The sequence below is a fragment of the Lotus japonicus genome, chromosome 5, assembly GCF_012489685.1.
Source record: "Lotus japonicus ecotype B-129 chromosome 5, LjGifu_v1.2".
NCBI lineage: Eukaryota > Viridiplantae > Streptophyta > Magnoliopsida > Fabales > Fabaceae > Lotus > Lotus japonicus.
In genome coordinates this window covers 35051613-35069531 of record NC_080045.1, presented here as the reverse complement: position 1 = coordinate 35069531, position 17919 = coordinate 35051613, and the positions used below count along the sequence as shown (strand labels likewise).

The 17919-nt window shown below is 41.8% G+C and overlaps 1 non-coding gene across 1 annotated transcript; it reads left to right on the top strand.

Annotated features, from left to right (window-relative positions):
- Positions 1-1470: 1470 nt before the first annotated feature.
- LOC130721737 (small nucleolar RNA R71) lies at positions 1471-1577 on the top strand. The gene has a single exon (XR_009013656.1). It is a non-coding gene; the product is annotated as a small nucleolar RNA R71 (small nucleolar RNA).
- Positions 1578-17919: the final 16342 nt, after the last annotated feature.

The following is a 17919-nucleotide window of genomic DNA, read 5'->3' as shown; positions in this document are numbered from 1 at the left end:
AGCTCAACACCTTTTTCACTTACCTTGGGGGTTTCTCCTGAAGACCTGGACAAGCTGTTGATCATATCACAAACAAAATCATCATTAGGGTTAGTTTGCAAAGTAGGATTGAAAACCGAAAACTTTACCTTGTCCTTACCAACTCGGAGAATGAGCTGACCCTTATCAACATCAATCTTAGCCCTACTAGTGGCTAAGAAGGGTCGGCCTAGAATGAGAGGAATCTTTGCATCCTCCTCCATGTCCAGCACCACAAAGTCCACGGGGAACACATACTTGTCCACCTTCACCATCACATCCTCAACAATCCCATATGGTGTTTTTAGGGATCGGTCCGCCATTTGTAAGGAGAGCATGGTCGGGGTGACCTCTCCTAGGTTCAGCCTTCTAAACATGCTAAGCGACATCAAGTTGATGCTCGCTCCTAAGTCACACAATGCTTCAACAACAGTCAACTCCTCAATCTCCACAGGGATGGTAAAACTCCTAGGATCCCTTCTCTTCTTAGGCATTTTTGTTTGCAAGATGGCACTACACTCCTCGGTCATCATGATAGTTTCATCAACCTCACTCAACTTCCTTCTCTTACTTAAAATGTCCTTCATGAACTTAGCATAGATAGGCATTTGTTCCAAAGCATCGGAAAAAGGGATATCGATATGGAGTTTCTTAAAAACATCCATAAATTTTGAAAACTTTTTATCCAAATTCTTTTTAGCCAATGCTTCAGGAATATGATCATTCATCACTCTAGTTTTAATAGGAACACTTCTTTCCTCCTCAACTATCCTCTCACTTTCTTCTCCCTCTGTTTTCTTTTCTAACCCATTCAACACTCTACCACTTCTAGTAGTCATAACAGAAGCATTTTCTTGCTCGGGATTGGGGATAATATTGGAAGGAAGTTTACCTTGAGGCTTTTCGGCTATTTGCTTGGCCAGCTGGCCAAGTTGGTTCTCCAAGTTCTTGATAGTTGCCTCTTGGTTCTTATAGTTTTTCTTCATACGGTTGATGCAACTCTCCAATAGCTCCTCTAAACTCTTCTCGCTACCACAACCATCAACTTCACCTCTCTCTTGTGGCTGCCTTGAGGGTTGGCCTTGAACACCTTGATTAGTCATGGTACAAAATTCACTAACATGAGACCTTCCAATAGCCACACACTCCACTTTGGCTACAGTTGCACTGACCAAATTGGTCGCCTTTATGTGATTTTGAATCTCCGCAATTCGTTCGGAGAGTTGCTTGTTGGAGGCCAAGAGCTTTTCGTAAGCTTCAACTTCAAACATACTCCTTCGGGCTTGGCGATCATTTTCAGAGTTTATTGCTCTCGCTGCCATCTTTTCTATTAAGTCATACTCCGCTTGTGGGGGAAGAGCATCGAACTCGCCATTTGAAGCCGCATCTAGGCCAAACCAACAAGAGTATTGTAGACCATCATAAAATGTTGCAACCAATTCAGCTTGGGTGAGATTGTGTTGAGGACATTTCCTCAAGAGCTTCTTGAAGCGCTCCCAAGCTTCATAGAGATTTTCTTCAGTGGGTTGCACAAAATTCATGATGTCTTTTTTCAATTTCCTCAAAAGGGCTCTTGGGAAGAACCTTGTTGTGAACTTTTCTGCTAAGTCTTCCCAAGTAGTGAAGCTCCCTTAGGCTGTGAATTCAGCCATTCCTCAGCGGTGTCCTTCAAAGAAAATGGAAACAAGCTCAACCGAATTGCATCCGCCGGAACATTGTTCACCCGGTAAGTGTTGCAATTCCGGATGAACTTCTCCATGTGCGCATGTGGATCTTCTAGGGCACCTCCACCATATTGGTTTTGGCTCACCAAGTTGATGAATGTCGGTCTCAACTCAATGTTTCCCACTCCCTCGGGAATAACAATGCTCCCGAGATAGTCATAACTTATAGTAGATGAAGTGAATTCCCGAAGAGACCGGTTGGTATCCTCAACTTATTGTACACGTAATCGAAGGGTGATCCCCTCTTGGATTCTTGCCTCAATATGGGCTTGCATCTCTTCCTCCGTCATTCGGCCACCCATGGCGGTGTCCCTCGTGAGAGTAACCTGAATCTGTGATACTCAAATAGAGAAAGATTAGTAGCACCAATTCTAGACAAAGATAAAAAAAAAAAAAACCACAAACTAAAAACTTAAACCAAAAACCACAAACAATTCCCCGGCAACGGCGCCAAAAATTTGTTGGTCAATCTGCAAGTGTACAGAATCTACCCGGTTTTAATTTATCGAACCACAGGGAATTGGAATGTGAATTCAGTTTAAGCCTCGAGTTCACAGTAGGAAAACGAGTAAAATTCAGTTTTAAGTTGATTGATTGTTTGGGTACTTAGTGAACAAGCTAACAAAGATAAGTGTATGAAGAACAATGGTGAGAATGCCTTGGGTTCTTGCTTAACTAATTCAGCCTATTCTATCCACAAAACTCTGAGTCTCTCCTTGATGATCTAGCCTAAACAATCATCTATCGATGCCTCGCATAGACAATCCTCTCAAGCCAAAAGATAGGCACAATTCCTTGTTAACCTAAACATTTGCTAAAGGCATTAAGCATGCAATTCAGGCCAACAAACCCCAACCCTTCCTCTATTCCTAGTAGCAAGCATAGAAGGGGTAATCCCACAACAAGTCCCTAATCTATAACAAACTTCCGTTCTATTATAGAAAAGCATAAAGCTAGTTCGCGATCAAGCTTAAAAGATGAAGCATGGATATGGGATTCAAGGGTTTACTCAGAGGATTCATGAATAGAAATAGGAATTAAGATTAAAACATCATAAGTCTTACAAAGAACCCAAAGCAAAAGGGGTTTAGCCAATCATGGCTATGAAATCCATACAAGAAAGTAAAGATGAAACCTGGAACATAAGGCTTAGAGAAAGCTCCTCAAGCTCCTGAACTCAAACCCTCTCTTCTAACTTATGAAAATATGATAAAATGACAAAAGGTTCTAAGAGAATTGTCAAAAAACCAATTTATAGGCAAACCAGGCGAGTCTGGGCGCTCAGGCGCCAATTCAGAGCGCCTGAGCGCCAATTCCAGCTCAAAACAACGCCTCTGGAAGGTAATTGGCGCCTAGGCACCAATTAAGCATGCCTAGGCGCCAATTCCAAAACCTGGAACATAACAGTTGGCGCCTAGGCGCAAATGGAGCACGCCTAGGCGCTTTGACTTCGCTGGAAAACCTCTAGAACTTCCTTTTAACTCCTCTTCAAGCCTCTTTAAGCCTCCCTTCAATTCACCAAGCCTCTTGACCTTCCTTATTCATAAGTTTCAGACCTGGTAACTTAGGCACAAAGCAAAGGAGATATCTAGAAGCTTCAAGAGTTAATTAGCAAAGAGAACCTTCAATTAAAAATAGGAAAACCATGCAAGTCCTAAACTCACATAAAATGCAAGAAAAGTCCCTATAAAACTGTAAAATCACCAAAGCACAGTAAAATCACAAAGAAAGATAAAAATGCATGAGAATGCATGAAACACTACATGAGACTCAACAAAATGACTCAAAACAAACAAAGAAATGTGAAATTCTAGATCCCTTAGAACAAATGTCCTGCACGATGCTGGGACAATCGATTAGAACATCATACAACTGAAAGACCTGAACACAAAACAACAAACAACTAAAAGGAAACAAGACACAGGAAGTTGTTAACCCAGTTCGGTGAAACTACACCTACGTCTGGTTAGCTTTCGCCCAATGAAAAGGAATTCCATTATCTCAAGAACTAGGTATTACAGACCCACATGAACACATCAAGTTCATTGTTCTTAACCTAATCTACCCAGTGGTATTCTACTTAGAACCACAGCCTAAGTATGAGAGCCCCTCTCACTTTTCCTCAATCACTGCCACAGTGATTGGTGAACAACAATAACACAGAGTTTGTTTGACACTCAAACACAACACAGAACTCAGTCTCACTTTATAGAATCAGTGAGCAAGACGAGTTCACAACTAACAAAGACAAAGAACAACTTACACTCTTAAGAACACTTGATCTTCAAGGTAATTCTCTCGATCAACTTCAAGCTTCAGGTCTTTGTCAATATATACTTCAGCAGAGGCGGCTAGGGTTTATTTGGGCTGAAGAACACTTTGATCCAACTCATATCAGCAGAGAATCTTTCAAGATCTGATATGAGTGATCAACAAGTAAAAATAGAAACAAATCTTTTTAATCACAGATTTGCTTCAACAATAACAACCCGCAACTGGCTCCCAACACACAGTTACTTGACCTTCAAGTAAGCACAGATCATACCATAAAGCATAACCACTTGCATGCCAGCAGGGGCGGATGTCCTGGCCTTCATCAAGGCAGATGTCACAACATCGGCTAGGACATCAGGTTGTTTTTAACAAAATTGATGACAACAAAGGAACAACAATCTCCCCCTTTGTCAAATTTTGACTAAAAACAACTTCACTACCAGAGAGGGAAAAAATATCAAAATCATCAGAGTCAGCAGCAGAAATACTCCCCCTCAAACCAATGCATCCACAACAGCCAAAACATGGAGGAACTCCCCCTCAAAAGATGCATCCAAATAAACACTGCATAAAGTATATAGAACCCATATGCAACACAGTACAAACTAAGCAAGCACACTTGGTACTACTTGAACAGAAGCTAGCTTGTAGCACTTGAACACTTGAACATAAAATATCTCCTGAACTGGTCTTGTCTTGACAAAGCTGCATACTTATTACATAACATAACCAGAATACCAAGTCTTCAAAAAAAAACAAACCACAACAAACTACTACTAAACTACTACTCTACTACTACTCCCCATTTTTAGCACAAATTTGGCAAAGATGGAAAGAATTTAACCAAGGCCAACTAAAAATCAACTAGGAGATGCACTAAACACCAGAAGAAGAGGAGTGTTCCTCATCATTTTCTGCAGATCCTTCCCTCTCAGCATCAGCTGCATGCTCACCCTCTTGACCAGCTTCCCGCTGGAGAGTTTGAATGAGAGCATCCACCTTAATCTTCCTAGCAGCAGCAATCCTGATCGTCTCTTGAAGTTCCTTGGAAATGGCCTCAAGTTCAGCAATGACACTGTGAGTGCCTGAGGCAGACATAGAGGCAGGAACAGATGTCCTACTAGATGGCAGATCAATGTCCAGGACATGAGGGTCCAGGAACAACCGTTGGTCCAAGGTGATGGGAGGGCCTTTGGGCACAGGAACATCATCAACAGTGAGGATATTAGGATGTTGTTTCAGAATGATAGCAGTCAGTAAAGAAGGAAAAGAGATGGGGAGTTTCACTGCACATGTATCTGCATGCTTCAAAGTTTGGGAAAACACAAAGTTGCCAAAGTCATAAGCAATTTCAGTCCCAATGCGATAGAGAAGCTTGGCAAGCATAGCAGAAACAGCAGACGTATGGTTAGAGGGAACCCAATTCACCACTCCAATCCTATTCAAAATAGCATACTTCACACTCAGAACCCCAGTTGACAGAAGCTTCTTAGCAGGCCACTTCTTTACTCTTCCAGCAGTCAATTCCTCAGCAACCGTATCCAGAGAAAGTTCTTCTTCAACAAATTCAACCACACTTCTTCCAAGGGTTTGGTTGATGATAGCAGGAGAGAAATTCACACACTTACCCCTGACAAACACTTTCCTGAATTCAGGACTGGCAGAATTATTAACATCATCAGAGTGATTGACAATAAATTCCTTCACAAGCTTGTCATAACATTTTCCTATGTTCATCACAGTCTGCCTCAACCCTGCTTTTGCTATCAAGGCAATGATCTCTTTGCAGGCTAACACATCAGAATCAATCTCCCTTTCTTTGGCAACACGTCTTTGATAGACATATTTCCATTTGAAGGCATTTTCTGGAGCATGAATAGACACATTATCTAGAGGAACATTAGGAATATCTAAGGGAATACGCTTACCAGAGAACATTTTCTTCTCAGAGGCAGTGATGTCCAGGACATCGCCTTCAACATCTGATTCAGTCTCAAAATCAATTCTGGAAACTTTATGCTTTATCCCAGTAGTCTTCTTGGCTTTCTTCCCTGATGATTCCACAGCTTTCTGCTTGCCTTTCCGTGACGCAGCGGTTGCCCTTAATTTTGAAGATCCAGTAGTGATCTTGGTTTTCTTCTTCTTGACAACAGGGGTTTCTTCAACAGATGCTCTTCTTCGCTTAAGCATTCTGGCAGCAACACTCGCCAGAGGCACATCCTCTGAATCTTCATCATCAGAGACATCATGAACAATGGGAGGGGTCTTCATCGATTCCTCTGAAAAAACATCCATTGAGTTTGCAGCCTTGGAATCAGAACTCTTGGATGAAGAGGAAGAATCCTTTGAGAGTGAAACTTCCTTGGCAGGCTGATCAGACAATGTCGCGACATCGTCTTCAACATTTGCAGAGACAGAAGTATTAGAGACTTCCTCAGGCACAGGGGCTTCTGGGTTTTGCATTGGGGTTGCACGAGACTTGTAGTGCTTCTTGGAAGTGAAGGTATGAAAAACGGTAGAAAAGGGGGTTTGAATAATGTTTTCAGTATAAAACTTCCACCTTAAAGATTTTGACAAATCTTTCGAGAACTTAAGTGCTAAAGATAAGAGATAGAAAAGCACACAGGGATTTTATCCTGGTTCACTTGATAAATCACTCAAGCTACTCCAGTCCACCCGTTAAGGTGATTTCTTCCTTCTTAGAATGAAGGCAATCCACTAATCAGGTAAGAGTTACAACTGCACTTGAAACCTACAAGTGACTAACAATTACACTGACTTAGCTCACACTAAGATTCACTCTCTTAGTCTTCTCTAGGATCCGATCAACCTTGATCTCCTAAAGGAACTAAACAAACTGTTTATCAAAGAATTGTTTACAAGAGATTTGCTTCTAAAAAGCTAATAGTAAACTCAATGAATTTCAGATGAAAGAAAACTTAGAAGATTTTTGAATATGTCTTGCGTATGTGAATGCTTCTTTTTTTTTTTCTTTCAGTCTTCAGCCTCTTTATATACTCCAAGGATCAGGGTTGAGCGATGCATGAGAAATGCTACCGTTGGAGGGCAGTTCTGGAAAATCCAGCTTCTGCTGTGGCTGAGAACGTTAGGTAGGTCGTCAGGAAGGTACAGTAGCTTTTGTACTTGGATAGTGACGCGACCTTTAAACCTAGGAGACTTCTGATCAGGGGAGTGCTTCGTATTGGAACTTGTGAAGCCGGTTGATCAGAGTCAGAGGGAAAGCACAGATCCTCTGACCATTGTATCTTCTGATTCTGAACTCAGAGGGAAGAACATGGCCTTCAGAGTTTCTTGCTTCTGGACTTCAGAGTTTCCACTATTCAGCTTCTGGATCTTCAGGTGTTCTACACCATCAGAACATCTGAACCTTCAGTGTTTCTTGGTTATCAGAACTTCTGGGTCTTCAGAGCTTCTAGTGACTGAGTCCACATCAGAGTTTGTATAACTTCAGAACTTCTGAAGCTTTTCCACTGTTCATACTGAACATGGTGAATGCGAAAGCGTTGCTTGGGTAGCTCTTTATACACAGTGCTTTTGATTTGTGTGAGATTGAGTTGAGGTCAGAGCCTGCAAATAGCACACTCAGAAAAACACGTTAGAGTACCACAATTGTTCATATCAAAAGGTTAACTTGTAATCATCAAAACATAGAGTTGTACTACTAGATCAAAACTTGATCTTACAATCTCCCCCTTTTTGATGATGACAAAACTAAGATTTTGATGAACAATTCTTAAACATTAAACTGAATTCACTCAGAGTTTAGAGATATAGAATAAGACTTATCCTGATGTGAATAGTTTATCTTGCTCATTCTGAATTCAAGTCACTGCTTGATTCTGAGCTTAGCTCCCCCTGAATCTAATAATTGATGAAAACGTTAGTAAAGTCTAGATTCTGAGCTAAATAATATAAGAGTTCAGAGTGAAAAACTTATGACATAGATGAAAATCGAGTAATCAGAGCGCATAAGTAATCAGAGTCATGGACAAGGTATCAGAGTCTTGGGTATCAGAGTCAACTTATAATCACTTCAGAAGAAGTGAAATGTATTCCTTGTATTTGCCCAGTGACACATCTATGGTCATGAAGGTGGAACTCTTAAAATCTCCAAAAGAAAAATAAATCACACTAACACATCTTACACATCAAAAACTGGGTTTACTCCCCCTTTTTGTCATAAGCAAAAAGCTTGGGGTGTGAAAAACTTAGCTTGAAGTACAAGGTACTCCCCCTTAGAGAAGGTCCAAGTTTAAAGAAAATGAAAACGATGCAAGAATCAGAGTTAGGCGAAATAAATAGAAGAGTTAATGCAAGAGAAGAACGTTTACCACCGGTCAAGTGAGTAAAGAGAAGGGTCAGTTACCAAGAACTTAACCTCGAGAAACTGCAGGAGCATTAACTTTCAGAGAGAAAGTGAAGCCTATATAAAGCGTTGGAGAGAAAGGTAAGCTTCACACCTCGAACAATTTTCAGTAAGAAAATGGCATCATACATCGTAGCACTAGAAGAGCTGAGGAAGAAGGCCTTTGAGGAGGACTTGTTCCTGAACATCAGGCATCCAGAGGGTACAACGACCATCGCGGAGCTGACACGGACACTGCTGGAAGAGGACCTGCGTCCAGAGTTGAAGAGAGACCTGAGGGAATTTCTTGCCTTCGTGGAGGAGGTGCAAGAACTCAGCCGGCTTGAACTCAAGCTGCTGGAAGAAAAATAAAGTTTGGAAGAGAAGCTCAAGACTGCAGAAGAGATTCTGGAGAGGGATGAGCTAAAGGACAGGCTCAACAACATCCAGCATGCACTGGAGCGTCTGGAGAAGGGTAGGTCAGAGCAGCGCCAGGAGTGCAGAAGAATGAGGAGGGATCCTCCATTCTAGATTTTAGGGAAAGAATGTATGATGTAAACATAAAAATATGATGAATAAAAAGATTTTTGCAAACATATGTGACACAAATATATATAGATATGTATAGAATCACAAACGAATAAAGTAGAATAAATAAATAAAAAGAAACAGAGTTTAAATAAAACAACAATAAAGAAAAAGAAGGAAAATGAAGAGATCCTAAAACTAAGGTTTGTCAGTTCGTCGCAGAAGTTCCATCATCATGTGCTTCATCTCAATCAGCATGGATTCATGAATGTCAAGACGCTGTTCCATGATGTCGAGTCTGGATGAGCTTGACTGAGCAGAACCGGAAGGAACATTCTGAGCAGCTTGAGAGTCTGGAATGGAAGCAGAAGCAGCAGGAGTAAACACAACTGGTGCAAGTGCTTGGCATCTAAGAGCTTCAGCCTCAGCTTCAAGTCGCTCTGCCTCTAGTCTGGCTTGTTCAGCTTGAGCTGCTGCTTGACGTGCAGCTTCTTCTGCTTGAGCTTTCTTTCTCTTGGCTTCTTCAATAGCTTCAAGAAGCTTGTGTCTCTGTTCTTGTTCATGAAGAGCCACCCTTCGAGCAAACCTTTGCTTGGCAGCCTCAATCCTCTGACTTCCCTCTGTATGCAGGAGCTGCATCATAATTGGAACTTGAGCCACCAGCCAAGTGCCCAGATTGTTCCACTCATCAGCCACACGTTCAGCATTCTCATTGAGGTCAGTCTGACCGTGCACATTGCGGAGCCTCAAAGAGGCTTCATGATAGAAAATATTGATGCACTCAGAGAGAGATGTGGGTTGAAGGTGAGTATAAGGAATTATGGAGAGGTTGGTTTCAGGAGAGGCTGGGTGATTGCTGCTATGAGCTTCAGAGGCACCTTGTGGAGAACCAATGTTAATCATTTGAGTATTGGGTTCAGAGGTTCCAAGGTGAGGGTCTGAAGTTTCAACCAGAGGATGGGGTGATCTAACCGAGGATTGGTTAGACACTGATTGTTCGGGTTCAGGTTCTGGTTGAATAGGCTCTTGTTGGTCAGGGACAGGGTGAGCTTGTTAAGCCAAAGGGTCTGCCTCTTGTAAAGGATTGGCCAAGATAGGTTCATCTGGGTCAACTAGACGTTCAGGTCTAGGGCCAGGATATCTCCTAGGGCTTGGACATGTGAGGTAATATTCCTCTAAGGTAGACACCTTTTCTTTTCTGACCTCCATGAATTTTCTAATGGATTCAGAGTTATTGGAGGGAGAAGAATCAACAACATTGGTTGGGAAGGATACAGGTGTATAGGCTGTGGAAGAATCTGTATCCGTGGTTCTGGCAGCAGGACGTGCTGATGCTCTAGGAACAGAGTGATCAGACGTTCTGGGTTGTGGTTCTGTTTGGTTGGGCTCTGGTTGTCCATGGATGATGGGTTCAGAAGATAATGGGTCGTACGGGATGGTAATGAGAGAGGTTGGTTCTTCTGACCTAGAGGGTTGATTCTGAAGCAAATTCCAGAGAGGTGCTTCAGTAGGGGAAGGTTGAAAGAAAGAAGATCTTGGAGACTGTGGTGGAGAGGTGGTTTGAGCAGCTGGTTGGGATTCAGGAATAGGAGTGAGGGGATTTGAGGAGTGTTTGAGCATGGCAGATATAGGGAGTGCATCAAATAAATTCAAATCATCATCAGAAGCAAGTGCAGGCTTACTTGAATGTGCTGATGATCTAGTCACTCTGGCAGGAGGTTCAGTCCTTCTGACCACTTCAGCAGCTGGTTCCACCCGAGTAGGCTTCACCACGATTCTGACCTGCTTTTTCTTCTTCTTCTTAGGAGGACCATTCTCATTGTCACTATCATCACCATCATCAGGCTTTCTATTCTTCGTTTTGATCAGAGGGACATCTGATTCCTCAGAGGATTCTTCCAGAACCATCTTCCTCTGAACTTTCTTCTTGGGAGGAGAAGGAAACTCTGGAGCTGGCGGTAGTCTGCTGACGAAATCATCAAGATCAATTTCGAATCCTTGAGCCCTGAGGTCTTCAACATAGCACCTGATGGCGTCAGGATTGTCTGCCTGTGTCCACAGAGGGTAGTCAGTGAGAGGCATCCTTCTGCTTCTGATCTCAGAAGATGTGTCTTCATGAGCAGGAGCAATCTTCTTCTGGACCAAACCCATCTTCTTCAGAGAATTTGCAGTGAAGACATCACAGACCATGGTGCTCAGATCCTCTACACATCCAGCATTGACCAGATCTTGCACCAGGTTGCTTTCAATGAGAAAGTCTGAGAGCAGTCTCCCAAAGGGGATATATTTGATTGCTGACTTGATGGAGGCAGTGGTGCGAGACTTCCGGATGCATTCCTTCAAGTAGGAGAACAGGAAGTAGGGAAGGCAGATCTTCTTCTGGTCTTGGATGAAGAACAACATCACCTTCTGGTTGAAGTTGATGTAGTCTGGAGAACTGCCCTTCGGTCTCTGGTTTATGCAGTGGAGCAGGATCTTGTGCCAGATCCTGAGTTTGGGATGAAGGTCCATCACCTTGTAACTCGTCTTGCCCGGTTTGAAAGTGGTGTACAGGGCCTGGTTGATTGTATCCTTGGTGCTGGGTTTCAGCTTCGATTCCGTGAATTGGAAACGATACCCATAAGCAGTGTCTGCACCTAGCAAATTCACGAAGGACTTCTCCGTGATGATGATCTTTCTTCCAAGAATATGAGATACCACCTGAGTATCATCACAGTCGGCGTGCTTCCAGAATTCCTTGACCAATCTATCATACACCGGTCCTCGAAGTCTGTTGAAGTAATTTCCCCAACCTTGAGCTTGGACTTCGGGACGAAGATCATACCCATTTGTAGCCAGGTTGTCGAGGTCGAATCTCCATTCTGCCAGGACTTGGAGTTCCTCAGGAGCATATACACAGTGAACGGCACAGCCCCGTTCTGCAATTGGAAGAATCTGCTCTTGAGCTTGACCTTGATCTGGTGTCGGATTCTCAGGGCCCCTTTGACCCGTTGCTAGACCAACTACCATGTGAGGGAACTGAGGTGCATCTGCAGTAGATCTTCTGGTTTGACTCACCATCTTTGAAGCGGTTGAAGGTTTGAGGTAGAAGATGAAGGTTGGAAGATGAAGAGAGATCGAGAGAGAAATCGAGAATAAGCGGTTTTGAAAAAGCAGAGAGAGCGAGAGTAAAAACCGGAAGTGAACGAGATCGTGTGTGTATAGTGGGTTTTATCAAATAACCGTTGTTGATTCAAAAAGCACTTTAAGATCAACGGTTGAAAATTAAAGATAGATAGAACAGTAAATACACAAATCACACACAGGAGAGAAGCACATCTACACGCAATCATAACAGACTGTCACACGGGCACAAGGAACTATGCATCAGAAATACTGACACACGTGTTGTTGTCTCAGCTTCAGAGTCAGTACCAGTGGGTACACACACTCTGATTGAGTTACCTTCTGGACTAGACATCTTCTGATCAAGAAGTATCATAGTCAGAGGTTCTGATCCATCTTCACTCTGGACAAAAGTCCATGTTTAGATTTTTCAGAATAAAATTAAATCTATCCTCTGCTAAGGGCTTTGTAAAGATATCTGCCCATTGATGGTCAGTATCAACAAACTTCAGAATAAGTACGCCCTTCTGTACATAATCTCTAATAAAGTGATACTTTACCTCAATGTGCTTTGCCCTTGAATGCAAGATAGGATTCTTACTCAATGAGATTGCAGCAGTGTTATCACAATAGATTGGGATATTGCTCTCAAGGATCTGATAATCCTCCAGCTGATGTTTCATCCAGAGCATCTGAGTGCTGCATATTGCTGCTGAGATATATTCTGCCTCTGCAGTTGATAGTGCAATGGTTGATTGCCTCTTGCTTGCCCATGAGACTAGATTGCTTCCCAGAAATTGACAATTTCCAGAAGTACTTTTTCTCTCTGTTCTATCTCCAGCATAATCAGCATCACAGTAACCTGAAAGCTTATACTCTGATGTTTTCTTATACATCAAGCCAAGGTTAGTGGTGCCTTTCAGATACCTTAGGATCCTCTTAACAGCAGTTAAGTGGGTTTCCCTTGGATCTGATTGGAAACGAGCACATAAATGAACACTAAATAGTATGTCTGGCCTAGATGCAGTTAAGTATAGAAGTGAACCTATCATGCCACGATAGAGCTTCTGACATACTTTACCACTTTTATCTTCTTTCTCCAGAATGCATGTAGGATGCATTGGAGTTTTGGCCACTGTAGATTCCAGCATATTGAACTTCTTCAGAAGTTCTTTAGTGTACTTGCTCTGATGGATATATGTTCCTTCTGGTGTTTGATCAACTTGTATTCCCAGAAAGTACTTTAATTCTCCCATCATACTCATCTCAAATTCAGCCTGCATCATCTCAGAAAATTCTTTGCATAGAGATTGATTAGCAGAACCAAATATAATATCATCAACATAAATTTGCACAATTAAGATATCATCTTTATAAGTCTTGCAGAAAAGAGTTGTATCTACTTTACCCCTTACAAACTCATTCTCCAGAAGGAATGAGCTAAGTCTCTCATACCATGCTCTGGGAGCTTGCTTCAGACCGTAGAGTGGTTTCTTCAATTTGAACACATGGTCTGGTTTCTTCTCATCTTCAAAACCTGGGGGTTGATGAACATAGACTTCCTCTGAGATATAACCATTTAGGAAGGCACTCTTTACGTCCATCTGATGTAGAACTATGTTGTGATTTACTGAGAAAGAGATCAACAGTCTGATTGCCTCCAGTCTTGCTACTGGAGCAAATGTTTCAGTGTAGTCTATTCCTTCCTGCTGGCTGTAGCCTTGAGCAACTAGCCTTGCCTTGTTTCTGACTACATCTCCTTTCTCATTCAGCTTGTTTCTGAATACCCATTTCGTTCCAATAACATGGACATTCTCAGGTTTCTTCACTAAGCTCCAAACATCATTCTTGGAGAATTGATTCAATTCTTCTTCCATGGCCAGAATCCAATCCTTGTCCTGAAGAGCTTCATCTATGGACTTGGGTTCAATTAAGGACACCAATCCTTTCAGACTGAGCAAGGTCTCTTCAGAGGGTCTGAAGGCAGATCTGGTTCTGACTGGTTCATCTTTGTTGCCCAGAATAAATTCCTTAGGGTGAGCTGCAGTGATTCTGCTCTTCTTCAGAGTTTGTGAGTTAGAGGGACCAGCTTCTTCCTCTGGTTCATCTTCCTCTGGCTCATCTTCCTCTGGAGCTTTGCCTTTGTCAGAAACATTAATGCTTAAATCTGCAAACTTTTCAACTAGCTTTGACTGGTCAGAGTCAAGCTTATCGTCAAATCTAACATGAATAGATTCTTCAATAGTCTTAGCATCAGTATTATAAAATCTAAAGCCTTTAGATCTCTCAGAGTAACCGAGTAATAGACACTTAGAAGACTTAGCATCAAATTTATGCAATCTATCCTTAGTATTGAGAACATAACAAACACAGCCAAAAGGATGAAAATAAGAAATGTTGGGTTTTATGTTCTTCCACAATTCATAAGGAGTCTTATTCAGAATTGGTCTCACAGAGATTCTGTTCTGAATGTAACATGCTGTATTTACTGCCTCTGCCCAAAAGTGCTTAGCCATGCCAGTTTCTTGGAGCATGGTTCTAGCCATCTCCTGAAGAGTTCTGTTCTTCCTCTCAACAACACCATTTTGTTGAGGAGTTCTGGGACAAGAGAAATCATGTGCAATTCCATAGGAATCAAACAGACTCTCAAACTTTTCATTCTCAAACTCTCCACCATGGTCACTTCTGACACGCACAATCCTACAAGCCTTCTCGTTTTGCACTTGAGCAATGAAGGTAGAGAACACAGCATGAGACTCATCCTTGCGGGTTAGAAACTTTACCCATGTCCAGCGGCTATAATCATCAACGATAACCATCCCATATCTCTTGCCACCTATAGACTCAGTTTTCACTGGTCCAAAAAGGTCGATATGCAGAAGTTCCAACGGCCTTGAGGTTGAGACAACATTCTTTGCCTTGAAAGGGACTTTTGTGAATTTGCCTTTCTGACATGCTTCACAAAGAGCGTCTGAAGCGAACTTCAGATTGGGTAAGCCCCTGACAAGGTTTAGCTTGCTCAGCTGAGAAATCTTTCTCATACTGGCATGCCCTAACCGTCTATGCCATACCCACTGCTCTTCATTAACAGACAGAAGGCACTTCACATTCTGAGCCTCCAACTCAGATAATCTGATCTTATAAATGTTGTTCTTCCTCTTGCTGTTAAACAGAACAGAGCCATCGATTTGACTTACAGCCCGGCAGGACTTTTGATTGAATATAACATCATAACCCTTGTCAGCTAATTGACTTATAGACAATAAGTTATGTGTTAAGCCGTCTACCAATAACACATTATCAATGCATGGACTACTATCTACACAAATAGTACCAGTACCAACAATTTTACCCTTTTCATTTCCTCCAAAGCCAACTTCGCCTCCAGGCTTAAGTTTCAGCTCTCGGAACATACGCCTTTCTCCCGTCATGTGACGCGAGCATCCACTGTCCAGATACCATGATTGGTGTTTCAGTGGAGCTATCAAGGATATATGCAACATAGATAATCTTGTCCTTAGGTACCCACTTTCTGGGTCCTCTCTTGTTAGTTACCCCAGAGGTTCTGATCACCTTGGGTGTCTCAACATGATATTTTAAAGGAATATTTGCATGATATTTAGTCATAGAGAAAGATCCCTTTTTAAGAGGGTTTTTAGCAACTTTAGCAGGTACAGGATCAGGCAATATGGTACCAGAGGGAACAAAGCATTCATATAAGGATTTAGCTTTAGACACAGAGGGCTCATTTCTAATTGGTTTAGAATAGCCAATGCCATGCATTCCATTTCTGCTTACACCATAGATCATTGAAGCCATTAAGCTTCTATCCACGCTTTTAGCTAGGAATCTTTGAAAAGACTTTTCATACTTAGATTCATTTCTACAATCAGAGGCATCACAGGCAACAATTTCTTCTAACTTAGCAATCTGGTTCTTGAGCACAGAGTTAGAATTGATCAAAGCATGATTATCATTTTTCAAATCAGAAATAATTTTCTCATGTTCAGAAGGAGTTTTGGAAACAGCAGATAAGTTCTTTTTCAGCTTCTTATGCTTAGACAATAAGGAGTTATACTTATCCATGATATCAGACAATGCATGTTTCAGTTCAGAGGTAGAGAAAGAAGCGAATACCTCATTTTCATCGTCTGAGTTAGGATCTCCTTCTGATTCTTAGTCAGAGTCAACAGCTTCCTTTGACTCTGCTCCTTTGTCTTTGACAATGGCCATGAGTCCTTGGACTTCACCATCAGAGTCAACATCCTCTGACTCTGATTCATCAAATGTCACCATCAGACTCTTCTTGGTCTTGAAGTGCTTCTTTGGCTTCTTGTCCTTCTTCAATTTTGGACAATCACTTTTGTAGTGCCCAGATTCTTTGCACTCAAAACATGTGACTTCCTTGATTGAAGACTTCTTCTGGCCTGAGGACTCATACTTTCCTTTTGCCTTTCCAGAGCCTTTGAACTTGCTCTGCCTGTGCTTCCAGATGCGGTTGAGTCTCTTGGAGATCAGAGTCAGCTCATCTTCATCAGAATCTTCTGACGCTTCTTCAGATTCCTCTTCTTCAGCTTGAAGAGCTTTTGACTTCTCAACCTTAGCCTTTTCAGATTTGGATTTCAAGGCTATGGACTTTTTCCTCAGATCTTGCATCTCTGAGCGCTTCAGCTCATGGCATTTCAAAATGCTGATGAGTTCTTCTAAACTCATATTCTCAACGTCTCTCGTGAGCTCTATTGAAGTCACCAAAGGCATCCAACTTTCAGGAAGACACCTGATGACCCTTATGACATGATCTTTTGTTGTGTAGCTCTTGTTGAGAGGTCGTATGCCAGCTACAAGCAACTGAAATCTGGAGAACATTTCTTCAATGGACTCATTTGGCTCCATGATGAAGGATTCATACTTTTGGATCAAAGACAATGCCTTTGATTCTTTGACTTTCTTGTTTCCTTCATGAGACATCTTCAGATATTCGAAAATGCCTTTTGCAAACTCACGATCTGTAATCTTCTGGTACTCTTCATAGGAAATAGCACTTAGAAGAATTGCTCTTGCTTTGTGATGTTGTGAGTACAGCTTCTTTTGATCTGCAGTCATCTCTGACCTTGGGATCTTCTTGCCATCTGCATCAACTGGACGCTCGTAGCCATCCACAATAATATCCCAGAGATCTGCATCGAAACCCAGAAAGAAACTTTCCAGTCTATCTTTCCAATATTCGAACCTTTGACCGTCGAACATAGGAGGCTTTGCATTGTAACCATCTCTTTGAGTTTCACTGGTGGTGGCAGCCATTGTTTTTCACACCGGCCCGGATCACTGAACACTGTTAGGTGTGGTAATCAGAACTTGCGCTCTGATACCAATTGAAGGTATGAAAAACGGTAGAAAGGGGGGTTTGAATAACGTTTTCAGTATAAAACTTCCACCTTAAAGATTTTGACAAATCTTTCGAGAACTTAAGTGCTAAAGATAAGAGATAGAAAAGCACACAGGGATTTTATCCTGGTTCACTTGATAAATCACTCAAGCTACTCCAGTCCACCCGTTAAGGTGATTTCTTCCTTCTTAGAATGAAGGCAATCCACTAATCAGGTAAGAGTTACAACTGCACTTGAAACCTACAAGTGACTAACAATTACACTGACTTAGCTCACACTAAGATTCACTCTCTTAGTCTTCTCTAGGATCCGATCAACCTTGATCTCCTAAAGGAACTAAACAAACTGTTTATCAAAGAATTGTTTACAAGAGATTTGCTTCTAAAAAGCTAATAGTAAACTCAATGAATTTCAGATGAAAGAAAACTTAGAAGATTTTTGAATATGTCTTGCGTATGTGAATGCTTCTTTTTTTTTTTCTTTCAGTCTTCAGCCTCTTTATATACTCCAAGGATTA